Here is a 21151-nt window from a genome sequence, read left to right as displayed (position 1 = left end):
TCAATTATAATTGAATAACTCCCCGTTACTAAATATTTTTCAAATGTGTAAACTGGTACATAAACTTTAGTAATCCAATTCATTACAAACTCAGGTACACATGAAACATCAAATGACCAGGTAAAATTAGGTATATAAAGCAACAAATATGTAGATTATACTTAGTAAAGACACGGCCGAAGAAACCATTATATAGCGAAACTCATGTTGCTTTTTTGTAAAACTGTTCAGTATAAATCTCACAATGAACTGTTTTGTTTTAACACGCTTTTATTAGTTTCACCTGTATATATGTATGTATGTGTATTTGTTTGTTTGCTTGTAACTTCAAGCTCGGGATCTTTATTTGACAGAATTGTCGACATCATTGCTTGATCTAGTTCACGGGTAGATGGCGCTGTACATAACCTTCTTGATATATCGACATTATTGCTTCATCTATTCGCGGGCAGATGGCGCTGTACGTAACGCCCTTGATATAATTTGAACTCGCTTCACATGTATTTCTTCATTAGAAAACAGTATTTTTTTATTAACACGCGCGCCTGCTGCCTTATTTGTAATCCTCCTTTGCGCACCTGCTGCCTTGGGCTAGGTAGCTGATTTTCAGGCTTCGTGACTGGAATCGGAAAATATCAATGGTCATTTTTCCAAACAATATACGGCCAAAAGTTTAGATAAAATAAATATAGTTTAAAAAGAATGAAAAACACGCTTTTATAGCATACGAAACTGAAAAATGAAAAATAAATATAGTTTCAAAAACTAAAAAACACGCTTTTGAAGAACATCGAACTAGAAAGTTGAAAATAATTTTTTCAAAAATAAGCTTAAAACAATAACGAACGAAAAATACTAGTATTATTGTGAAAAAAGCGTGGGCGCTTTGTGCCATATTTTTTGTATATCAAGCGTTCGTAGCTTTTTTCACAATAATACTAGTATTTTTCGTTCGTTATTCTTTTAAGCTTATTTTAAAAAGAATATTTTTAACTTTTCAGTTCGATGTTATTTGAAAGCGTGTTTTTTTATTTTTTCAAACTATATTTATTGAATACGTTAGTTATGGATTTTCATCAAGTATCGGCCAATTCCGTCATATATCTGTGCTTTTCTTTTTGATGAAACGATGCAGCCGAAAAACCGAAAGCGCTTCGCAATTTACAAATAAATCATTTATACGAAATATGGCTACATTCCTGATTCATTGGTCACGTGTATGCAGCTTTGACAAATCTCACATTCTTATTTATGACATCATTATGATGATATCCAATTCATCATGCTATCCAAAACTTTTATCACATTTTATACTTTTTTTTCCTGAGGCGTTTATGTGACACCGGTAGAAATGCGAACTCAATTCTGATGATGATAATATAATGCTTTTTCTCATTTTCAAGGTTAGAGTTGGAGTTTTTTCACATAAAAGGAGAAAAAAATTAATGCTTTCAACCGATTCGAATATTATCATATTGACTTGGAGAATAATGTCTTCAATTAAATTACTAGCAGAAATTATGATTTCAAGTACGCTGAGAGTTTAAACAAGTAACAATTTCAGAACCGGACCTGCCCATGTTCACAAATGGCAACAGAAGTATTTGACGAGCAGTCGTTCTCCCAAATATGGAGCAAGGATCACGGACGACAAAGAAGTGTCTGATATAAATTAGGTTAGATTTGGACGTTCGGACTGGGAAGACCGTAAATATGTCGCCTAAAGCTAAAACATCACCTCCCGCGTTTTCTGAAAAAGGACAAAAATACCGTCTTGCAGATAGAAGGGTTTTAAGTTGGACAATTTATTGCTATGATCGGGCTTTGCTGGCAGTGTTTGCGTGAAGGTTTTTTGTAAGTAGGGAAAGAATTAATTTCAAAAGAATGAAGATTTTTCGAAAATTATTCGAAATTATGAAAAGTGAGGAATAAAACTTTACGTTCTTTTACCAATTGTATCCGTAACTTAATGCAGTAAGTTATTACTGCAGTTTTCTCCTATAATGACATTTTCAAACAATCACAATAAAGATGAAATTCATCTGATATTCAAACGAATTCAAATAATCAAAGAATATTGTACAAAATATACTTATCTCATATCAAAGTCTTTTTTTTTTCTTGTGTCGGCTGCGGTAAATTCATGGAAACCGAAACAGTTCACGATTATTGTGAAAATAATAATGGAAATAATAAAGTTATTGAAAATTGAATTGACATAGAAGCACGAATTTAGAATGACACAGGGCGGCTTGATTCCTTGAGGATATAATAGTCCCACTAAATATTCTCACTTAGCACGAATGATGATTTGACAGAAAGGAAATTAGACAGTTTATTCCTTATCACTTGGTTCAGATTGATTTCCGCTATGAATGAACTTTTTGATCGTGAGAAAACTGAAATACACACAAATAACTATATGCAGCAAATATAATAAATTTTCAATTGAATCAATTCATCAATTTGGTACATTACACAATTCATATGATATAAAATCTTGTCCAAAGATTCACCTATTTCACAAAAACCATGTTTTTTTCCAGAAATACTGATATCAAGATCAAGTTAGGTATTGTATTTTTCTATCTATTGATGAATTGATGGGTATGAATGGATAAGGAGTTCATTTTCTTCTTTTCAGAGCATAAAAATAAAGTTTTCGTTGAGAATATTCCCTATGCTTATGGATACGGAAAACTACAACAGAAAAGGCAAAGCACTAATGCTCAACTAGATTTGGAATCCCATACTAAAAGATGCTAAAGTGACAACAGCATAATGCAATGTTTCGTCACTAACTGGTTCGGCCAATTGACACTTCGGCAAGGCATCAACAAGAGACGCGGACTACCTGAGTCAACATAAATACAATATACGAACTAGAAATCACCAGTCTATTCACATCTCCAAGCCGAAGAAGAACCACCTATGCCCAGATAACTACAGGCCACTCAACTTAATACTTTTCTTGAACAAAGTGGCAGGACGTGTCGGCCTGAAAAGATTAGAGGATCAAACCAGCGAACAAGGAAACCTACCAGATGCACAGTTCGGTTTCAGAACAGTTGACAGAGTAGCAACTTCTGAGGGTAGAAGACTTTACGACGGAAGGCTTCAACCTCGGCGAAGGATACAACACCGGAGCGATTTTCTTAGACGTCTCCAAGGCGTTTGACAGAGTTTGGCATGACAGACTTCTGGCCAAAATGAGCAATTTTGGCTACACGGAACAAATGATAAGATTAATCGAGTCTTTTCTAGATGAGGGGCGATGCCGCTGTAAAGTAGGACAAGAACTTTCAACAACACGACTACTGGAAGCAGGGGTCCCGTAAGGTGCAGTTCTTTCGCCACACCATTTGTCAGTATACACAGCAGACGTGCCCAAGCCGGAGAACAACTTCATCAACTTGGCGCTTCACGCGGACGACACGGCTCTACTGGAGAGATCAACAAGCCAAGCACATGGTACTAGATACTTGCAGCAACAGGCAGATTGACTAGAGGAATGGGTCACTCTGTGGAAGATCAGTATAAACCCTGACATGAGTCAGGCGATACTCTTCACTCGGAGACGGAAAAACCCGAAGGGGAACGTCACCTTCAACGGACAAGAGATTTCGTGGACCTACAAAGCTAGATACCTGGGAATCACCCTAGACAAAAGATTAACATTCAGGTCTCACGTATGGCAGAGAATAGAAATGGTGATAATAGATCGAAGATGCAACATGGGACTGGAAGTGAAGCTGCTGATGATAAAGACCGTACTATTATCAATAATCATGTATGCCTGCACTGTCTGGGCCAGTGTGCAGCGACATACAGAAGACTGATCCAGTCTTTTATGAACGCGTGCGTAAGGGCCGACGTAAACGCTCCAAGATATGTACCGAATAGTTACATATTCCGGGATCTAGACCTGAACATACACTACGTAGACGCATATATGAGACATCACGCAGAAGACGCGTTTGACAGAATTCGGGTGCAAGACAATCCAGCGCTACGCGTTCTACACGATGCATTGAACTGGGATGACCCCAGATTCCGAGAGAGAGATGAACATAGAAGGCCAACCGAGCAGAACCAACGTCCACCTTCGAGAGTCTCTGTCAGGTGGTTCCAGTAAGTATAATTTTTTTAACAGAAAACAGAAACTTCCTTTTCAGATTCAACGAGAAACACTCGACCCCGATCTTTCAAACAATAGTCTCCGGTTAGTTTTTGGGGACCCCATGCAAAAATTCAGTAAGGAAATCCAAGATAAATCAAAACATTAGATTAGAAAGTGAAAGCACCTGAATAAACCTCTGAAGAAGCCAGCCACTCGTACTGTCGAAATGTTAGGCAGCAGTTACAAACTATGACGGCCTTCAAACCAGAATGGAGATAGAAACACTGAAAATCACGGCCACGAAGGCCTTAATCAAGTTATCAATATTTTTGTATCATTATTTTTTTTTTATTTTTCAGTTCACTGGACATATTTCGTAGACTATTCATTTCATTTGATGCGACATTGTTACATGGTCGATTCCTGCAAAATTTGTTCGATCACTACCAAACTACTCTTATCCCTTGTCGAGATAATTCGTATGGCGGCCATCTTATTTTCCGCCATTTCGATTTTGTTCCCATGATTCCTGTTCGATAACTTTCGAGCGGTCCGATAAATGGACTGTATGTAGATAAGTTTTGTTTGGATTCGTTATCACAAGTACTAACCAATTATGTAACAGCCGATGTTCAGATCCGTAGTGGTTCAGCTTCTTATGAAAGTCTTCGTGTATCCTGAAAGCTGGATGGAGAGTCCCTCGATGTTGAAAGACCAATAGTTCGCGTTTGCGTCTGGTTTCGAACTGTCTTCTAGATAATAATTCTAATGATAAAAAATAAGAGTCTCTGGTGACCAGTGAAATTTTCCCTGTCAAATAGTAAACCAACAAAATGAAAGTTATTCACTAATTGAAAGGACGATGCATGTTAGAAGATAAACTTAAGAGGAACAGAAAAAAATAAAGGGGGGGTTGTCTGTCGGACGTTTCCCTCGGCTATACCAAGGTTTAGAAAAAGTATGTATCCAAAGGTTCAACGCGACAGAGCAGAGTTATCTTCCTTGATAAGAACAATAGTTTCGATTTTTGAAGCAGCTTCATTATCAGAGCATTCAGCCCTTTGTGGTAGTACATGAAGATGTTCTTTGTACCGAAATTTTCAAAAATCTTGTTGCAATCGTGCAACATTTGCCATCGGGAGGATTATAGCTCAGCAGTCTGTAAAAAATAATGTTGTATTTTCCTCACATTCACTGAAATCCAATCAATATTTGCTAGAGGTGTTCTTTGAGTACCGCCCGGGAGATTCGACGTGGGTGTTTTGTTCACTCCGTGAATCGACCGATGTGTGAGTCGATGGTTCAAGCCCCAGGCTGAACGCTCGATTTTCACTTGCTATCGTCCAACCCGTGTTAGGAATCACACGTTAAAAGGTAAGACAAGTTTCGACTTTTGAGGGTTGTCGTTCGTAGAGGTGCGATATCTATTTAACGAAAAAAAACATATTTTTTTCGAACATATTTCAAATATATCAAAAGAATAATTTAAATTACAGTACTGGTAAAAATTCACGTTGTAGTTACCTGCTTGGTCGATATTCATCCTGCAATCAAAACAATAGTTCATGTCGTAAAGAATGTTTATTTGAGACGTCAACAAAATAGCCAAGATCGTCCCGAAAATCTGAGGATACTATGGATGATTTCCTGCATAGGTGAAAGAAAAGTTGTTTTTCCGTTTTGAAAAAGATAGGCGTCAACATATTCACGTTTTCATAATAATTTTGCAAATAATAATAATAATATTCATTTCAGAATTTTAGTGAACAGAATAATTGCAAATTACGATATTTAATGAAATGAATATGGTAGAATCCCACGGAGGTTTTTCTGTTTGAAAAATTTATATTCATATTAAAAAAAATCATTTTCATTCTTTCATCTCAAACGGACAGTCTATTCAGGTGTAGTGAACACTTCCAAGTCAATTATATCCTTAAGGCGCTCTAAAAGCGGTGCCTGTGCGAAAGTAGCGATTCACGTATGATTTAAATCGCTGGAGAATAATTTCATTTGGAAAAACGTTCTCAGGAAGTTTATCCCACATAACACATACTGAACTGTAAAGTTCGAGGTGTACTGAGTTGAACCTCAAAATAATGAGCAGCCACAGTCTGTCGCGTATTTTTGATATGTACTGCTCTTGGTGGAATCGAATGTGCCAATGGACTGGTCATTTTTTTGTAGTTGGGTGTTTATCCAGGCAGTCAGTTTTTTGCGGAATAAATGTGAAGAAGTTACTTGTTTCAGTTCATTATGTTGATGCATCGATGTGCCAGATAGGTGAATTTTTTATAAAGGTGTTTTCATTAGGTCTGGATATCACGAGTGATATGGTCACTATTATTTACAAATTTTTTGTTACCGACATTGAAGCATACTTGAATTGATGAAAAATTTCGACTAAATTATATCTAGAGGCATATGAAAACCATCAAATTGAGGACTGGTTTAGAAAATGGAATTCATTCAATGGGTGTCATAGAAATATGAGACTGAATTGTTTTAAAGAGACTTGAGAGGAATGAAAGTGTTTGAAAATAAGTGAACGATATGGCTTAGTAATTATTATCAATTTATATTGATTTCATAATATACCTTCCTTCCGCGACTTCATCTGTGTGGACTTCAAGTAGGTGATGAAGAATGAGATATTTGAAAAAATCACCCAACATATTGCTTGTGCTATAATAGAGAAATACAGCTGTGCTTTTCATTCAAGTGGTTGAGCATTTGCTAGTATCTTGAAATTTATATTTTTTTGATGCACATATCTCAACTCATTTCATTTCTACAGACGTGTTAGGAATCACATGTTAAAAGGTAACATCTCGTTAAACCGTAGCTCACACAAGTTTCGACTTCTGAGGGTTGTCGTTCGAAGGGGTGCGACAGCTGGTTAACGGAAAGACAGAAACAGAAACAGATATCGTTTGTTTTTGTAATCTTCCAAATCCCAAAGAAAATTTTACATAAAGGTTTCTCTATCGCAATCACATAATGAAAAATGAATAATGAATTTAATAAATTCATAATAGATTCTGAAAATATAAATTCATAAATTTTTTTGAATATCTGGATTACGTACATATAACATATCAATCCAGTATAATGAAACAAATCACAAAATAGTACCCAATATAATCAGAGTAATATAAATTTTAAATATTTTACAATATCTGAATCAGTTTTGTGATTGGTCGATACTTGATGAAAATTTTAAAATTCATAACGTCTTAGAGTAACATTTTATTGCGCAACACGTGTTTCGGACGGAAGGTAGCGAAACTTTGTCGCTGGTTCAAGCCCCAGGCTGAGAGATCGATTTTCACTTGCTATCGTCTAACCCATGTTAGGAATCACTAGTTAAAAGGTGAGACCTCGTTAGTCCTTAGCTGGCACAACTTCCAACATCTGAGGGTTGTCATTCGTAGGGGTGCAACAGCTGGTTAAAGGAAACCAGATTATACCATACAATTTTACCTAATTAGGACTTCATATAATATAGCAACTCAAACAACTCATTATCAATTCGATTCTCCCAGTCTATCTCACTTTCCACTGACCACCATACAGTAACCATAGTTTTTTTGGGGGTTTTCACCATTGGAAAGTGAGTGGGTGGCTCATCGGTGTCCAACCTCTGGCTTTGGCTTAAACATCTCCTATTGCCGTAGAGGATCCACCTTCCATCACACTTGACGATGATTCGATCCAAAAAAGAATCATTTTGGTCGCGCAAAATCACAGAAGAACAGACCTCAAAACATGACAATTCCTGTCAATCGTGGGGCACCGTCTTTTCGAGCTTTTTGACATTTCCAATACGTTTCAAACCATCAAAAACCGAATGGAAGCTGATGCCCATTTCCTCTGCCAATCTATATGACACAAACCTCTCAGAATTGAAAGGAGTCTTTAGGTAGATAAAAAATAAACACACTTCAGGAATTGACGACATCTCCTCGAATATTTTCGAAAATCTACCAGACAATGCTTTATCAGTATTAGTTGACATAATAAATATCTCATATGAAGAAGGAGTTTTTCCAAATTTTCTCAAAACGTCTATTGTTATTCCTCTCCATCAAGGTGTAGATATTGGCATCTCTTCTAACTTCCGACCTATCTCTCTAATAACAACACTTGCAAAGATTATAGAAAAATTAGTCAAGAGAAGACTAGTTGATTTTCTCGAGAGAAACCAGATATTAAACAAATGTCAGTTAGGATTCCAGAGTAGAAAAAACACTCATGATGCCATTTTTTTATTATTGTACAGTCTATATAACAAATTAAATGATGGAGAGATTGCAGTTGCTGTGTTCTGTGACATATCGAAAGCGTTTGACTATGTTAGTCATGATATACTGCTTCGGAAATTACAACAGTATGGTATAAGAAGTGTAAGTCTCAATTAGTTTGAATCTTATTTATCTGAGCGTAGTCAAATCGTTAAAACGACTAATTATTCTGAGAAAGAAAAAATAAACTGTGGAGTTCCACAAGGCTCAGTCCTAGGTCCACTATTATTTCTTTTGTATATGAATGATCTGACATCTATTGATATTAAAGGAGAGTTCACACTATTCGCTGACGACACTACCGTTTTATGGCATGATCAAAATCCCTCTGAACTTAAAACAGTTATAAATCATGATATTAGCAATATAAAAAGATGTTGTGACGCAAATCTTCTCAGTTTTAATATCTCTAAAACGAACGTACTTTGCTTCAAATGTTCCATCAGCAATTTACAAATTGACAACATCTTTGTTGAGAATAAACCATGAACCAAATTTCTGGGACTATCCATTGACACTGATTTGAAATTTGAAGACCATATCAAGAGTCTCAAATCAAAGTTATCCTCAGGGTCTTATGCTGTGAGGCTGACATCTTATGAGTTGGGATTTGCTGATGCCAAAGTAACATATCAATCTCTCATAGAATCACATCTACGATATGGAATTCTTTCCTGGGGTGCTTGTACACTGACAACACTGCAATCAATTTTAGTTATACAGAAAAGAGCTGTGCGTTTTCTATATAAAGCAAAACCACGAGATTCTTGCAGACCACTGTTTAAGGAAAAGAAAATCCTCACTGTAATATTAATTTTTATTATTGAAACTATATGTCTCATAGCAAAACATAAAAATCGATTTTCAATTAACACAAACGCCACTTGACAAAGAAACGACTTTTATTTGCCCATTCCAAAATATTCCCTCATTAAAGACTCTTTCATTTATAATGGGTTGAAAATGTTCAATCACCTACCATCAAATCTGAAATTTGCATGCAATAACGTAAACTTCAGGGAAGTTTTGAAGGATTTTTTTTGTGAGAGAGCCTATTATAATTTATCATAGTACTATCGAGATACTTTTTGATTCGACTTGTGGCTGATTCGTTTCATGTAATTAATATTGAAAACTTTCCAAATAAACTCTTATTGGCTATATTCATGCAAGTGATGTATTGTGCTATGTTAATACTAATTGTTTTTGTTTTTGTTATTTTTTTGTTCTTTGTACATATGTTCAATAACTACCTGAAATTTTATTCAACAACTACCTGCCAATGTATATTATTTTATAGTGTATAGTTTTCGAGAAAATTACTCGAATAATTATAACTTGACAAGTAGCGATAGCTATTATGTGTTAATTTGTTTCTCAAATTATTTTAACAAAGCTTTGTCAATAAGATGTTAATCTTCAGACCATTAAGCATATTTTGACTTCGACTTCGACTTTTTCATCCCTCGCACCATTTGTATGAATCAGTCTCCACCAAGATCCTCAAATTCTCATCGTGGTCTACTGTGGGCAGTGTTGCCACAAGCTATTTTTCCATTGAGGAAGACTTCTGGAAAGGAGCTAGGTAGAACCGGGGTGGATCCAAATTCACATGATGACACCAATCACAGTGACGGATTGACGTATTCCCTGACGTATTCTTTGTTTTATGATAAATTTGACGATTGTTATCGAAAACATAAGTCACATGTCACATAAAAGGAAATATAAAGATAGGAAGGTTAGGTGAACCACGTGTGAAACGCGGTGAATTTAAAAGTAAGTGTGGACATCGATTTTTGTTGTCAATTACTACGCTTATTTTGTGTGAGTGCGACCTTGAAAAACATCAGTGAGTCAAACTTCATATATGACTTCTATTGGTGTTTTAAAATGCAAAACTTCTGCTTGCTTAGCCCTTTGTAGTCTTGACAGCAGATGGGAGACGAATCCTTCGGTCCTCCTGAGGGCTATTTTTCAGATGAAAACATGGCAACAGACAATTCAAACTTGATATTGAATAATCTCCTTTCTCACAAACATTCATAAAATCCTTACATCAACTATCTCCTGCACAGTCCCAGACAAAAGAAACATTGTACTCAGAACTTAGTATTCTATCAGAACAATTCAAACATGACCAAACTATGCTTATACAAATTGATGAATTGTACCGAAAGTTACAAAGGAAAATTACCTATACCAACACTGATTTTTTAACTTTCTTGGTTATGGTTGGGAAAAAGCAAGTAACTTCATTGCATCCCATGGATTAGGACGAAAGATTCCAACTTGCTAACATTGAAAATGTAATAAGCTTTATCAAAAAGGGTAGTAACCGAATAGGAGTACAGTCTGTAGATCGACCACTTTGGGACTTCGAGGCTCACATCTCCGCAATGAAATTCCGTAAATCAACGTAGAACAGTGCGTTCATAACCACTATCATTACCAAATGCAAGACTGATTTTTCCTGCTGTTTCGGCAGCGCTGGTTCATTCATTTTGGATTCGTAGAGGAAATTGGTCTAAAATCGCTTAACGACATGATATAGTAATGAGCTGAAAAACGGCAAAAATAAAAATTTGGAGAAAATAAACAGCATCAATGTAAGAACTACAACATTCTCTATCGATTAGTATGTATCACGATACAGTAGAATAAATAATTATTGTGATATGGAGCTACAAAAACAAATGATATTGAAATGGAAAAAACTTTTGAAACAACATCCATTTTGCCAGTTCCAAACAAATTGCGACTTTATTAGAAAACGGGTTCGTTTTTAGGGAATATAGTAATCAGGTCATTGGTAACCACAGGCAGTTTCAACATTAGTAATTCAATTGTTTAATTACCTCTAAGATCATAACAAGTATATTTAACTGAGAGAATTCGTAGTAGATTATTCCTATATGATGATTCTGTACGTGCAATGATAATATCTGATGGAAGTTCAATATATTTTCCATTCAAACTAGAAAATTGTGTCACTGGCGTCAACCAAGTCGGTAATTTACGACTTCAAACGCGTGAGCAAGCGTCATTAGCACGTTCAGTCATTTAAACACCTCGTATAGGTAAATGGATAATTGGAGACATGCGCTTGTGTTTGTTTGGGGAAACATTGGGGAGGTGCCACATTTATGTCATAATTTACATCACATTTGATTCATTTGGCTTTTGTTTGACTAGTTGAATAACTGGTTTGTTTTCCTTGTGATAATCTCTTTGGTGGTGATTTATGAAACGCAAAAACGCACGCATACATTGTGCGACAAGTATCTACCAATGAAGTTGCGTTCAACGAGTTATTTAATGAAAACATATAATAAGATATTATATTTGAAAAAAAATCAAAACTTCAATCGCTGTTATAAGTGAACAGACATTTTTTTTCTACAGGGGACTATATATGGTTTTGAATAGATATCTGTAGATAATACATTCCTTTTAGTACAACAATTTGAATCCAAAACTGAAAATGTTTGACTCACTTTTTACAGCCATATATATCTCACATCTTAACTGTTTTTCCTCTATCATTGGAGGAGTTCCAGCATCATTTCACCAACAATAACACATCCTCTTATACTAAATTCAGAAAAGTTCTGTTAGTCTGTTTCAGGAGTTGAAATCAATTTCAATTGAAAAAGGTTCATTTTTAAGACATTACTTTTTGGGAGAGAAAGAGTACTGGATTTCTACTTCTCCATCTTTACCGTTCCATCTGTTACCCTTTTAGCAAACGGCCCCTTCTAGAGTTGTGCAATTCAAAAAAATGTTGGGTCTTACTTTTCAACTTCATAACAAATTGATTGAAGTTCAGGTTATCACTAAAATTGTATGTATATCAATATGATGATTCAAAGAAAGGTTATTTATAAAATCTTTTATTGATTATTTTGTGTATGTACATAGATTATAGCTACCAAAATCCAATTGTTACTCAGGTAGGTTCAATTTTTTTGGTACGACAAAACACAAGCAACAGAATCCTTAAGGCGTTCTCAGAGCGGTGCCTGTGCGAAAGTAGCGATTCACATTGGATTTGAATTTCGTGAGATTGAATCCATTTGAAAAAACGTTCTCAGGAAGTTTATTCCACATAAACACAGTTCTCCAGATGAAAGAGTTCTCGAACAGTGAAGTTCAAGCCGTACTGAGATGAACCTCAAAATGATGAGCAGCCACACTACGTCGCATATTTCAAATGTCCCAAGTCACTTGAATAGAGAAGAGAGACGAATCTTTAACCCTTCTTTAATGTTCCAAGCTATCAAGGTTGCAGGTGATGTTCGTGTCTCCAATCAGGCGGATGGTTCTCTTCTGTATGGAATCCAGCAGCTTCAGGGTATGTACGAGGACAGAGCTCCATACATGAGAACAATACTCCAAAGACGGTCTGATCTGAGCCTAAAAAGCATCAATACTTGCTGAGATGTGTACAGTTTTCTGGTTCGGAACAGTGTTCCAAGCTTTTGAGAAGCAGCCTTCGCAATTCCAGCGACATGACTGTGCCAAAACATATTGGTGTACATTTTAACCCCCTACAAACTTATCGAAACAGAAAGCGGAATTGTCTGACCTGACATTATTATATCCAGTTCGGAGACTATCAATGTACATACATTTTCATGCCACATTTTACATAATGAAAGAAAATACCGTGCTTACTGGTTGAATTTTTGTAATACAGTCAACAATATATGTCTGTTGGACGCTGTAACGCGTTAGGTAACAAAGCGGTTTACCCTCCCATAAGGAATTATCACTTCAAAATTTTTCACATCCCAATTTTCATTCTACTGAAATTCAGTCTTTGAAATACATTCATTTCATAATGATGGATATTTCCATACTACTAAGGCACTTATACGACCCTTACGGTTGTTGTGGTCAAGTTTCTTGTACCGAGTATTTTTTCCCAATGTGGCTACCCCTTTAAATCCAATAAACACAGGATTTTCGCCCAACCTCGTTCTATTTCATACCAATCCAGTTTCGCAAAATTCTGTGAGGAAAGTTAGGATCCGATTGGCAATCTGATTCTCAACTGACTGTCTATAATTTTATGTCATGCGAACTCTCCAGTTTTTTAAATGATCAGTAAATCAACTCAGTAATTGTTTATTGATTTTTGTAAATTCTCCATGACATTTTTTGAATTTTGAAAGTATTCTTCTCTCAGAAGAATTATATCTTGATCCTCCTGGCTGTTAACAGGTATACTAGTAATGTATCATTTTCTTCCATCATATTGATTATCGTATTTTCAATTCTGGTTCAAAAATGTTTGCGGATTTTTTGTTTATGATGATGATGAAATTTGGGAAACATGATCCATATTTTGATACTAATCATTTTTCAGAAAGGTTTTGAGTTTATACTTATCCATTTTAATGCAAAAATTTTGAAAAGTTTGCAATAGAAGAAAAAAAGCAATTATTTTCAAATAAAATCACTACAAAGATATGTAGGTCATGTATAGAAGTTAATTCAGATACAAGCAGGAAGGAAAAGCCCTCTCAAAACTATAACTTTCATGTAAACATTGAATTACACGAAAATAAAATTTTTTCCAAACAAATACTTTTATCTGAGCATTGAAATATACAAAAATTAATTTCAGATCCAATTTGTACTCCAAGCATTCGTTATGGAATTGAATCAGATATCATCCATGGAAAAGCTACACAACAGTAGGTATACGGAAGAATAACGATATTAAATTTCACTCACATGGAACCCTGTCATTTTCAGAGGTGGTCTTCGGAGTTTTGGTATGGGGCTTTTGTCTTGTTGCCTCATCAACATAAATCTGTATAATATAGCAATATGAAGTACTCAGTTTATTCAATACATTACGACCTTATGTCACGGACAAATTAAATCTACTCATGTCACAATGCCAGTCCGTAATGACCTCGTACGCTTATTCAATTCAATTCCATTTACACGAATTTCGTAATGTTATCCAGGTCAATGCTGATGGGGCAACAAGACAAATGTTCTATCACGAAACTTCGAAGTCCACCATTGATGATGATAAAGTTTCATGTGTGTGGAATTTTGCGGCAGAAACTGAATGGAAAAAAGTTGCTCTTATATAAGTCGAAGTTCATATAAAAATTGTTTTTTTCGTACAGATTCTTTCAATGTTCATAGTTGTTTCAAGAGGGCTTCATCCAGTTCCTATCTAAGGGTTACTTTTATGCATGTTCTACACATCTTTGTAAAGAGTTGTGGTGGAACGGTAGCCTGGTGGGTTGACTTGGGTGGTTTGCTCCACCCACTCAATCGACCGCTGTGTGAACCGGTGGTTAAAGCCGCGAGGCCGGACAATCCATTTCCACTTCCTATCGTTCAACTCGTGTCAGGAATCACATGTTGAGACCTCGTTAGTGCTTAGTTCGCAAATGTTTCGACTTTTGAGGGTTGTCGTTCGTAGGAGTGCGACAGCTAAATACCGTAAAACTTATTTCAAATCAGATTTGGAACTGTTTACGTTGAAATCAATTGCCTTCTTCCTACCTTTGGAAGTTTTTTATATTTTTTGTATAATGATGGGGAAGTAGAGAGCCAAAGCTTTTCTTCCTCAAAAAATAACCTATTTTCGCAACTATATTGTCATTCAAAATTAATTACTCTCTAATAAACTACAAGAATATCATACTTCCATGAAAGTGGACTCCATTTACAATTTCTCACTATGAGGAATTCAAATCAATTTGTTTTGGAATACGTCCAAGTTCTTAACGAACTTTCAATGTACTCTGGACATCAACAAATTTGATGACCGATACCCCCTCATCAACATTAATATTATCATGCCTGGTAATTCGGGAAGGCATACCTCAAGGGTTCGACCCAAACTTCAATATTGATGAATGTTTGAGGCAGACGTCAATAATTCGGATATTCAGACTAATCAGTCCGTCATTTAATAGGCAATTCATATTGAACTCGATTATTCATATACACAACTCCACTTTCAATAGTGGTAATATGAATTAGAACTATATTATTGTTAACAAGCGGATTTTCCAATGTTATTGTAATTACAACAACTTCCGTTATAAAAATAAATATATAAATATACCCCCAACAAAAATTTGTCAATCGCAAACAAATAAAAATTAAACAGGTTCTTTTTTTATGGATCGTATATGGATCGAAATACATTTTGATTCAACCAGAGCACAAAATAAAAGCATTCGTTATTCTACAGAGTGAGTCAACATGATTCCCTTGGTCCATTGCTATCTTGGAGAACAATTTTTCGAATTGCTCAATTTTTTTCGCAGTCATATCGATAAATACTATCTTTAAGTATCATTTTCTTGCATACTGGGTGATTCAGCCGCGCGTGGCCAACCATAGTTATATTTTTTTACATAAAACATCCAGTATATGAATATTCGATCCCATATTTTTTTAGTTCTGCAAGGAATTTTTGTTTTCGAATTTCCATTGCGGCATTGCCAAGTTATTCCAGAAAAACCTATTTTCCAGATAATATTTTTTTTAATTCACCACCCGCATCTCTACAGCAATCACGTGGATTTTTTAAGGAAAAGTTAGTCAACATCACATTAACCCTGTAGGCGAAAAGGAAATATTAACCATAATTCAAGAACTAGATTCCAAGAAAATTCCAGGAGTAGATGGAATGAGCACAAAAGTGATCCAGGAAATCTCAAATGAAATTCTGTCACTTCTTACCCACCTTATGAATAACATATTTGCTAGTAGCAAATGTCCGAGTGGTTTCAAGAAAGCCGTAATCACACAAATCTACCAAAAGAGAAATGAAATAATATTATCGAATTAAAGATCCATATCAGTAATTACCTCTCTTGCAAAAATATTCGAAAAAACACTAAAGAACAGAATGAATGACTTCTTCAACAAACATAAAATAATATCTGATGATGCAATTGCCTACCAAACCAAAGAAGTATCCACGTCCTTAGATAAGAGTCAGCCCAATTTGTACGTGTTCCTGGATTTGGCCAAGACTTTTGACACGGTTAGCCATGACCAGTTGTTACAAACTTTGGTCGATATAGGATTACGAGGAGAACCGAACAAACCACTCACTAGTCACCTTTCTCATAGAAGACAAGTAGTGAAAATTAACAATGTACTAAGTGAAGAAGGGGTAATCAACTATGGGGTACCCCAAGGTACAGTTTTAGGACATTTATATAAATGACTTATCATTGTCAAACATGTCAACAGAAAACATTATCAGCTTCGCCGACGACACTGCTATCCTCTATACAGATCAAACATGGGACACATTGAAAAACAAAGTAGAAGCGGATCTGATCTGAAAATCATATTCAGTAGGTTCAGTCAAAAAATATCAACTGTCAATTTTGAAAAAACATTTTTAATTCCATTTGCCAATAATAAAAGCACACTACTCAATTTTGATAATTTGAACGTAGAACATAACGGAAATATGGAAGTCGTACATTCGCGAAACGACATAAAGTACTTAGGAGTAACAATAGATAAACACCTACGCTGGGATCTTCACATAACGAATATAACGAAGACATTGGGATACTTATTATATATATTCAGGAAATTAAAAAACATACTTGAACAAAAGAATTTTGAACTTAATCTATGGCAAAAAAACAACTACTCCTTCAATATGCTATTCCAAGAAACAGGTATACTCGACCTCAGACAACTGTTTATGCATCAAATAATCATGTACATCTACAAAAACAAATCTGAACTCAAAAAAATCAATCAAACAGGAAAAACACTCAAACTCTCATGTTTCAAATGTCATTTCATTTACTTACTAGCGTACTCCACGATTTATCACCGTCTCAACATTGATGAATGTTATGTTGAGGTATCAGCTTAGTTATATTATTTTTCATATTGTGTTTGTCAAGCACGAAGTCAGATCGTGTTGTCAGGTTACTTTCATACCCAGCAGTAGATTTTGTGTCAGAAGAATAGTAGATATATTTGAAAAAAGTAAAAAATATCTTTCATAGATACATACCACATACATTTCCACTACTGACAGTTATTTGGTGAATGAGTCATCAGTCGAAATCAACCGTCAAACAGAATAAAAGTACCTGAAAATCAAAAACAGGAGAAAAAGAGTAGATCTGGCAACACTCAACACGACGTTCCTTAAGTGCCACTTCTTTTCATTTGCAGTGGATTGATTCGCAATATTTCGTCATCTATTCCGTAAAAATGCTATTTTTCTGTTCGCGCTTTGTAAATGATACTGTAATAGATTTCATTGATTTTGCTGTTGTTATATAGGTTAGGTTAGGTAAGGTCCAAAGTGGTGGGTCTATTCAACCCTCTACCGCAACCCTCAAGGGTTTATTGTGACTCACACCTATTCACACTCGACCAAATAAACCTACTTTCTCAACGAAGCTGATTAGTTTGTATGGTGAGTGGTCTTTCAGGTCAGATGGTAAGAGTACGGTTCTGCAGAACACTAAAAACCTGATTCGGTCCCCAACGGGGCAGGCACAAAGTATATGCTCTGCTGTTTCATCGTTAATGAGGTAGTCAGATAGTCAAGGTGCAAGATTCCCACCTTGATACCCGCGACAACCTACTTATATGAGGGTTTTTGCACGTCAGCTGCACCTAACGATGCCTTAGATTCAACCGTGCAGGGTTTTTTCGCCTCTAGTTTTGGTGAATCATCACTTGAGCGTGACCGTTTGCTAACCTGCTCATGGGGGGTTTGTTCCTCCACCTAAGACAGATTCTGCGTACGCCGCTCAGGAATCTGGTGCAAGTCGGTTTCATAAGGTACCCGCTCTTGAAGAGACGACACAGTCGTTTCCTGGCTGCACCACCAAACCTATTTGTCTGGTTCAGTTATTGGATCAAGAGTTAAGGAGTTGAGAAGCTCTCGCTCCTGAACTAAATTTACAAAGAGGTCAGTTGGAGTCGTAAACTCGACATCCATCTCCTCTGTAGTCTCTCTCCTGATCTAAATTTACACGGAGGTCAGTTGGAGTCGTAAGCTCGACATCCATATCCTCTATAGACTCAGCGTCAGAAAGAATTAGTAAGTTAACTCTGTCCATAAAAGTCCCACGGCTAGCTGGGGAAAGAAGGTTAATCACGGCAGAGCCCCTCATTACCATGACAAGGCGATGCTACGACGAGAGGGCGCCTGGTATCTCGAAGATTCTGTATAGACAGCTGATAGGCTCAGTGTCATTCATCCTCTTGGCACGGATACAAACACCTTAGGATTAAGCCAACGTCGGAATGCCTTTCAGTTTAGGGAATAACGGAACCACAAGTTATTCTGTCATTCCCGTATCCATCGGGGCTACGTGGAAGCAGATATCCGATGGCCGGTTTGCGCAACCCCCACATCCCAAACGAATGCACTTGCCAAAAACAGCATGCACAGTGGTTCAGGCAGTGAAATATGAACAAGGACAGACAACCCACCTGTTGTTATATAACAATTATTTATTCTTACACATGCACCACTATCATAAACTCATTGGTTTTTGCACACATTATGGCGAATCGAGTCAAAACTGGCACAATTTTTCGGCTTTATTTTTGAAATTGATTTTCAGATATATGCCAATTTAACAGCAACTCACTAATTCAATTCATGAATTATAGCTTGCTAGGAGTAGGATAATGAAATCTTACACCTCTTTGATATTCAGCTCGCACAAGTTTTCACTCTTGAGGGTTGTCATTCGATGAATGACTGATTTCGGGAAAACAGATTTTCAACAGTATTTTTCTCAAGATAGGTTAAGATTTGGGCTATGAATTCAAGTTTTCATTTCAACTAATGAATGTCATTCCAAATGTGAATTTATGTGTTCGGAATGCAAAAACACATAGCAAAAACAATTTCACAGCGGTACAATGCTTAACAGCGATAAATCTGACAGCCATGAGATTAACATCTCGGTTCAATTATTCTTGAAACAAACTAGAAACTTGGGACCTAGTTATGCATCAATCATCTTCACTTTCCTAATCAAATTAAACCAATGAAATCAAATATAGACTCATTTTCCGGCAATATTGAAACGTTGGGTACATTTTCAGGTTTAATTTGATAATATGATTATGACAGTAACTAGATCTCAACTCTAATAAGATAATTCGAATGAAAATCTACGTATAGGTATCAAATAAAATTCACCAATACAGTGAACAGATGCAAGAAACCAAGAGACACTTTACTGTTGCACATAACTAAACGAAAATAATACAATCCGTCAATTCAAACCCCTCCTTGGATAAAAACAATTTATATATTTCATCCAGAAATATCAAGACCCCTTTCAAACCTAATTCGTATAATGACACATTTTCAACTCGAATGCTAACATTATTCTGAATTTTCATGAAATCCAAAAGAATATGCGGAGTATTGGTGATGCATCTACACCTGTCAAAGGTCAGTTATTGTTGACAATTGTCATTTACGTATACTCTGTTCATTCATTCGAACATTGTACTTTCAAAAAATGTCCTTGCTGAAATTCTGAGGTGATTGAATTCATTCAATTCGAGAAATGATATTTGGTTCTTAAATCGAATCATTCAGCTGAGAATATTTTAGAAGGTAATCTTTACGAATACTACACGACTTAAATATTTCCCCATATAAATGTCCATTCTTTATCCATTTGTTATTTTGAGCTATTCTAATCGAGCATGCATTACACGAAACCACTCGCTCGTAGGACGAGCTGTTTGCTGTTTGCCCTCATGGTATTGCCAAATAACAAAGTTTTCGTTGAGAACTCATATTTTGAGATCTTTTGGTATTACTATTAGAAAAAGTGTTGTTAAAAAATTCAATTCTGTCAAAGTGAGAATATTATCAAAATGCTCAGTATGAAATGATACTCTAGATCTAACCCACTCGTCTTTGTATCTTGGATGTTCTTTGGCGAACTTCTGGATAGTTCTACGTTAAATATTTCATCTACAGTGAACTTACTGATGAGTTTGATCAATATTTCAATTATCTAGAAAGTTCTTTGTTGTGATTGACATCGATCACTATAGTCCAAACACATCATTCCCTAATCTCTTCCAAACTGGTTGTGAGTAAGTAATTACATATGAATTTCACATATAGTCTGTGGACATACTTCCTTATACAAGAAATTGGGCAAATTTCGGATATGCGGTTGGTTACCTCGTACACAAGCAGATGGGGCGATGACAAATCTGTTCAATAAATTGATGGATGTAGCCGTTACTACGTGCTAGGAAATCATAATGAAGAAAAGAGAATTGAAACTTTTGTATAAGTTTGAAAATGTCCTTATAGGACAAAACTGTAATAACGTTAGTTACACATTAAAATGAAAAACATAGAAAGTTTCAATTCGCTTTTCTTCACAAATCGGTTGCCGGTTGTCCACTTCAGCCTAGTTCGAAGAATGATACTTTGAAAGAATTCGATTTTCAATTATTGTAAGTCATCGACTTCATGTTGATGATAGACACTATCTTGTACTGACGAGTGGCCAAACCGGTGTGCAAGTGTGTTCCAATAATCGAAAATCTATTGCGGCTGGTGTATCGTCAACAGTATATGCAGGAATAACTTGCTCCTGCACTGACACTTGTCGAATATGATCCAACGATCTTCGTGGTATTAGCCAGGAGAGTGGTTATTTTCTGATAGGTGTCAGTACATTGACCTATAGTATAGGGA

The sequence above is a fragment of the Leptinotarsa decemlineata genome, unplaced genomic scaffold (genome assembly GCF_025532065.1).
Source record: "Leptinotarsa decemlineata unplaced genomic scaffold, Ldec_3_MD MMD2_tig00000576_RagTag_RagTag, whole genome shotgun sequence".
Lineage (NCBI taxonomy): Eukaryota > Metazoa > Arthropoda > Insecta > Coleoptera > Chrysomelidae > Leptinotarsa > Leptinotarsa decemlineata.
Note: the sequence above shows the minus strand (reverse complement) of the source record.